Below are 7,569 nucleotides of genomic sequence, written 5' to 3'. Positions count from 1 at the left end.
ACAACTGATGATCAGTGGAGCAGTGGAAACGTGATGGGTAATGGATTTTCACTGCTCCCCTTATCATTGTTTAGCTGAACTTTTCCTTGTTGAAGGTGTTGCTGCTCCAAAGGTCAAATTGGAATTACTCCAAAAATCTGAGTATCTGCACAACCCTACCTTTACATATTACTGGAATAGCCAAGTGTAGTTCAAGGAGCACAAACTTTTGTTGAAATGGGCTGATTAACATTTTCTGTAAATGGCACCCTAACATTTTCAATAAGTTGCTTTGATGAAGGACAGATAGTAGTTTCAGGTGCCTTTGTATCCAAGACCAGACTCCTCACTGATGGTTCAGTGTCTCATAGCCATCTGGTGGCAGTGGCTTATTTCCTTTGTGTGTGTGTCTGGGAAAGACTGGTTGGCACAGAAGAAACCTTGAAGTAAATCTAAACAAACTGCTCTCAAAGACTCGGTTTATTTTAGTAAGGAGCAGAGTGCAGTCTGTTTTCTGGACCGGTATATAGATTCATCCGCTCCCAACTTCCCTGAAGGAATAAGTGTCACTATACACTAAAGAATGGTCTCCAGTCTCTCCTGAATAAGTTCATTCTTTTAACACTGCAGGTCTAGGACAGAAAACTCCTCTCAGCACTGCACACCACTATTGCATTATGAAATAATAAAAGAAACTCAATAATCTCTGTGACAAATGTTTCATCTTGTTTTTCAGTGTCTTTTAGTATTTCTAAATTCTGTGCTAGTGAGTGTTTAATAGTTATGGAAGTCTGCTATTGTATTATAAAATATACTAGGGGTAGCAACAACTAGTCAACTACTTGAATCAAAAAGTGACTGGTAGTCAACTCAATCAATGTCATTCAATTTCAAAACAGCAGCAGAGCAGCATGTTACTACTAGAAAAACTAACAAAAATAGTCATGTTTCTGTGTGCTGAAAGTGTATGCTAGTAGTGAACTAGCAATGCCAGTATTTTAGTTCTATTCAGCTGTTGCAATTAAAACAGAAAGTAATGTAAAGCATGTGGTTTCAGATGTGGTTGCAATCTGTTACCATAGAAATGACATTTTAGAACCCAAATAGATTTTTATTTATTTTTAAATGTTTTAATTTAAGCAGTTTAAAGTATAGTGCACAAACAGCAAAATGTTACAAAACAGTATGTTCACATATAGAGCAGGATTATCAAATAAGCATGATTCACCTTTTTTTTTTTTTACGTTAATTGACCCCTAGTACACACTACTGACCACCAGTTAACAATCCCACAGAGGAGAGATTTTTAAGGGCAATGGGGATTAGTGTTGCTTCACCATTTTTGAGATGTGGTTTAGTCGGGGTGCACACCTGTGTCTGTATTTCAGAAGAATTGACCATTCCTCTGGTTCAAACAATCCCTCTGTTCTTACTGTGCTCATGAACTCTTACTAAAATAAACATTGTAATGTGGAAACAAGTCATTGATGTGCGCAGCTGTTTAGATTTCTGTGAAGGTTTCTTCTGTGCAGACCAGGCCTTCCTAGACGCACGCTCTGTACACTGAGCTCACAAACCACACAGAAAGAAAATAAGCTGCTGCCCCTGGCCAGCTGCAAAGACACTCATTCCAACCTCACCAGGACTGCAGGCTGGCTTGAAATCCCCAGTGTAAACCTCCGTGTGACTTAGCAAGCAAACTCAACAAGGGCTGCTGCCTGCACAGGTCATCTCAGTTTGGTCTGAAAGCTGTATTCATAGGGTGGGACAAAAAAAAAAATGTGTACATCTAAGTCACTACAGCTTGTGCTTACATGCTTACGAAACATGAATGCAATTGGCTTTAGGGTAGTAAGTGATGGGTGCATTTGTAGATTAAATATAACAGTGTAATATGGTTTTAATATAATGACAGTAGTGGCACAACAGGCACATGTTTTGCTGAATGAATCAATATTGTAGTCGGCTATTAGTATATAAAAACAAAAACAAAACAAAAAACGCACAAAACAGAGTGCCGCCTGACAGAGTGAGTTTACAACGCACCCAATATCTCCCCATGCCAAGCAGGGACATTACAGAGACATCTTTATGTTAGTGAACAATCCCTGAGAAATCATTTGCCGTGATTTGATTATATCCTCTTCCTCCCTACAAGTGCACTGTACAGAAAATGTTCAAAGTTTATACAGCTCCAAACTGTTTTTAATGGATATATTATTTATAAGTGCTATCTCTCTTCCATGCACTTTCATTGGACAATGGCAACACAGCACACAGAATCACTAATTCTGCTTAAGTCAGTGTTTCCAGCACATAACATACTTTTTATTAAAAAAATTGAGATTTTTTAAAAAAAGTCTAAAGCAGTTGTCACATATAGCTACAACTAGAGTACTTGGAGTGTGCAATGTTCTTGACTGTCCCATATTTTGTCCTTGTCAGACCTGTTACGTGCGTTAGCTATTATATAATACAAGAAAATAATAGGCTTTGTGACAAGTTGTGTATTTTCCTCTTCATCAATGTTATAACATTAGACAAAACATTTGTCAACTTTACTGGAGTTACTGAGTGTTTGAAGTTATAGAGGACATATATTAATTCTGCCTGTTAAGTTATCGAGGACATATATTTTTCTCTGTTTCCCCCAGTGGTGATTTATTGACACCCTTTTAAACTCTATTAAATACAAGACAAATATTGTGAAAGAGTTCTGCGACAGAGGTTTCCGAGAGCAGTATTTTGATTTGCTGTGTTTAGATCATTAAAACAAGACCCCCTGGCTGTTTCCAAACATAAAATTCAGCCTTGTGAAGGAACAAGAAATATAGAGGTGCACATCAATCACCCAAGGCCTCAATAATACCCCTAATGAAATTAGGGAAAGGGCAAACTGGCAACTGATGCATTGAATGGAAAACAAGAGCTTGGTAATAAATCCTGTGACAAGCAACAGAGGGCCTCCATAGTAAAACATGAACTGCACACTTTAAATGCCAAAAAAGTGTTAGTAATTGTGGCAATGTGCCCCACCCCTGTGTGCATATTATGTGTTGTATGTTGCGTGCGTGTGTTAATGTTGGTGTATAGATTGGTACACGGGATATAAACGGGTCTGTGTTTCACGTGTGATTTAATAAGTGTAGATTTGTATTTAGGCACGAGGAGGGCACAAATCACTTCACGTGCTGGTTAAATGTATTATGTGAGCACGGTCTGTTCAAACCTTTTATTTTCTGTTCTGTTATTAAAGCATTCGCTCAGCTTCACCAAACCCCAAATCTCTGTCTGTTTATTTCCTGCATCTGGTCTGACGCCACCCACTCCGGCCATCTTTGTGACAGTAATATATCAAGATAATTCTATAGACGGGAAAATCTGTCACATACAGCTTTAGTCACAACCTTCCTTGAAGACAATATTGTATTAGGCTATTATTTAGTATTATGCATGTATTTGATTTAGAAGTGGAATATCCCAGTTAAGGCTCTTAATGGGGTTGAAAACTAAACTGTACAGTATACTGTACTAAAGCTGAGTTTTTTGCTGTGCTTCCTTTATTGAATCCCTTGTGGAAGAACCCCAAAAATAGTGTTTTACTGGCCACCAAACTTAAAAAAAAAACTCTTTCAACACTAAATAACTATAGAAACAAATATAAAAAAGAAATCAAATTATTAAATACTTAAACTAAATAGAATATTTGGAACCGAATAAAATTAATCCAGCAAGAAACAGCCTGCCCTAATATTACATTTTAATGGATCAAATAATAAAAACTATGATAACTAAGTTTGGTTCTTTAATGTTATGCAACACTCAAGGTTGTCTCAGACAAGCAGAGCACAGATTGCCAATCCTTTATTATGCAGCAAAAGCACAAATACAACCCAAAATGTGAAATATACCCTCAACCGTGCAGTTATATAGCTAAACATGTTATTATAGCCATGCAGTCATACTATAGCCCTGCCTGAAACCTGCATCACAGCTGAATTAGATTCTGCACATCTCGTTACTTTACTAGAGTTCCGTAGCAACTGCATCCTTCAACTGTCCATTCTAGAACTGCACAGACAGAATGAACAAAAAACGTAAGCACTGCATAAGTGAAATAATCAAGCAGCATCACCTGTTTACGACTAGTTGATTATTCCAGAACACAGCATACACCGTCATTGGTTATCTTTTTCACAGTCAGGGAGGGCCAAATGAGTTTTCTGCCATTTTTATTTCTTTCTATTTGGGCATTCCCAGCAGAGGTTTACCGATCTGTAATTTTATCTTCCCAATGCTGTGATAGTGGCCTGTTGTTTTCTGTGCAGCTAGCTTTACGAGAATTATGAGGTAATGGATACAAGCTTATTATAGAAAGAGCTTCAGAGTCTCAGAGGATAGTGTGTCATCAATTTCTCTCCCCACCCTAACTGTTTAGGTGCTGGCTCGCACAAACCAGCCAGCAATGGGTTTATAGTCATATAGTTTTCATTCAACAGCTAACTGCTCCATTAGTTGATCTTGTGTAACACAACCCTCTGTCTCCTATCAGTTGTCAGAACCTGGCCAGCTCGGTGGATGTTAGTCTCTAGTCGTTTCTGAGCTTGACCCCACAAATGGTGTCACTCCCGGCTGTAAAATTTTGATGGCTATTCGACATTTAAATATGATTCCACCCCCTTTGTGGTTTGTTTTATTTCTGTTGCTGTTTACTCCTCTTCCTGTCTTAATTACTTTTATTTTATTACTTTTCTCCTCCTTGCTCTTTACATCCCACTTCCAATGTGAATGTTCCATTTCATTATCCTTACCCTGAACCTTTTCCATTCCATGTGGTTTGGTTATTTCCTCACATACTTTAACTCAACGTTTCCCAAAGTGGGGGTCGCGGCAAGGTTTCTGATGGGTCGCCAAACAATCTAAAAAATATAACATTCAGTGCACACTGTTAAGATTTTGTTTCACTACACAACTTCTTATACTTATATTCAAAATAAATACAAATTTGCAGTAATTATGTAAACAATGTATCTTTTATCACCAGTCTTCTGCTTTAAATATGAACCAAAAAATAAGGTGACATTTTATGTTCGGTTACTTGTGATTTTGAAAACGATTGTTAAAATGGATGCAGAATGAAAACATGTCTAATACTACTTGCAGCTCAAAGAAACAAACAAACAAACAAAAAAATCGCTATTACCATCTTATATTAACTTGGTTTTTTCTTACATTCGTGACGAGGATGATCCGCGGCCTAATTTCCGTCCCATCTCCAATCTCCTTTTTCTCTAAAGCTCTCGAAAGGGCTTTAGCCAGTCAGCTGATGAAACATCTCACGGATAACAATCTGCTTGAATCTCTACAGTCTGGTTTCCGGCCGCATCACAGTACTGAAACAGCTCTGAATGATCTCCTGCTCAATGCTGATGCTGGTGCTCCGTCTGTGCCTGTCCTCCTTGACCTAACAGCTGCTTTTGACACCATAGTTCATGGCATTCTTCTTGACTGCCTTCAGAAGTACGCTGGAATCTCTGGAACCCGTCTCTCCTGGATGTCCTCTTACCTATCCAGACACATGTAGTCTGTTTTCTATGCTGGACGCAGTGGAGTTGCAAACCTGGTCACTTGTGGTGTCCCCCAAGGATCTGTTCTTGGGCCCCTTCTCTTCAATATCTACATGGGTCACCTCATCCGCCAACACAGCCTCATGTTTCACTCCTATGCTGACGACACCCAGCTCTACTTAAAACTCGACCCTGGAAGCCCCTCTGCCATGGTCCAGCTCTCGGCTTACGTTCAAGACATCGAGGCATGGATGTTTGCCAATCTTCTTCAGCTGAACACTAGCAAATCTGATCTGAAGTAGGATCTAAAACTCAACTTAAGAATCTCAATATAGCTGCCCTGAACCTCGGAAACTGTCTGCTGCTGCCTTCCCCCACAGTACGAAGCCTTGGTGTACTTCTTGACAGCAACATCTCCTTTGATGCCCACATCTCCTCCGTGGTCAAATTTTCCTTCTACCATATTCGAAATATCTCCAAAGTCCGTCCCTATCTTTACCTCCCAGATGCGGAGATACTTTGTCATGCATTTGTCTTGTCTCGACTCAACTACTGCAACTCTCTATATGGTGGTCTCCCAGTATGCACCATAAACCGACTGGAGCTAGTTCAGAATGTCGCTGCCAAGATCCTTACCAGATGTAAAAAATGTGATCACATCACCCCGTCTTGCCCAGCTGCACTGGCTACCTGTAAAGTTCAGGATTATTTTCTCTCCTGCTCACCTACAATGCCTGCAATACACAGGTCCCGAGTACCTCCTCAACCTGCTGACCCGCTATGTCCCTGCCTGCAAGCGGAGGTCCTCCGGCTGGCCTGCTTGTTATCCCCAAGCAAAAGTGCACCACACTTGGAGAACGCTGGTTTAGCTTCATGGCTCCGACTCGTTGGAACACTCTCGCAGCTTTGGTGCATGCTCTTTAAGCCGTATATCTGCTGTGTTGCTGCTGCTATTTCATAATCTAGATTGCATTGGGAAATGACACAAGTTTTTCCAGAAGAAAGCTGATCAATTAGCTAAACAGCAAGACGTTCTTAAAAAAAATCAGTCACTGTCTCAGAGGAGATGAATGTATCCTACCTGGTTACAATGCATATTGCAAAAAACAAAAAATTGCACAACTGACTGTTGTCGGTATGTTTGCAATGCTTGATGTTGAATTGAAAATTAAAACTGGTATTCATTATGTTGCAACACAATTTTAAATTGATATTGTAACATGGAGGTAAAGGAAGCAATCCAGGCAATTCTGGTCTCAAATGCACATTTTATTTTACAAGAACGAGGAGTTCAGTAAAATAAATGCAATAAACAATAACAGTTCTGGGCACCTCGTTACAAAAAGGATATTGCTGCTCTAGAAAGAGTGCAAAGAAGAGCGACCAGAATTATCCCGGGTTTAGAAGGCATGTCATATGCAGACAGGCTAAAAGAATTGAATCTATTCAGTCTTGAACAAAGAAGACTACACGGTGATCTGATTCAAGCATTCAAAATTCTAAAAGGTATTGACAATGTTGACCCAGGGGACTTTTTCGACCTGAAAAAAGAAACAAGGACCAGGGGTCACAAATGGAGATTAGATAAAGGGGCATTCAGAACAGAAAATAGGAGGCACTTTTTTTACACAGAGAATTGTGAGGGTCTGGAACCAACCCCCCAGTAATTTTGAAGCTGACACCCTGGGATCCTTCAAGAAGCTGCTTGATGAGATTCTGGGATCAATAAGCTACTAACAACCAAACAAACAAGATGGGCCGAATGGCTTCCTCTCGTTTGTAAACTTTCTTATGTTCTTATCAACACAGGATAAATTAAAGGGTTTAATAAACAGGCAGTTAACACACACAAAGCCAACGGTCTCTGCATGTCTGCAATTAAGAAAAAAAAAACACAACAGGTTCTCTCCCACAGCTGTAAAACAAACTCTTCTCCCAGCCCCTCCCTCTGTCAGGCTTACATTTCGCTTCATCGTGCGCACTTCCCCAATCACAGGCATGCATTCCTAGTGCCAACCTTATA

This window comes from Acipenser ruthenus, chromosome 11 (genome assembly GCF_902713425.1).
Source record: "Acipenser ruthenus chromosome 11, fAciRut3.2 maternal haplotype, whole genome shotgun sequence".
In the NCBI taxonomy this organism is placed as follows: domain Eukaryota; kingdom Metazoa; phylum Chordata; class Actinopteri; order Acipenseriformes; family Acipenseridae; genus Acipenser; species Acipenser ruthenus.
This window is presented reverse-complemented; position numbering follows the sequence as displayed.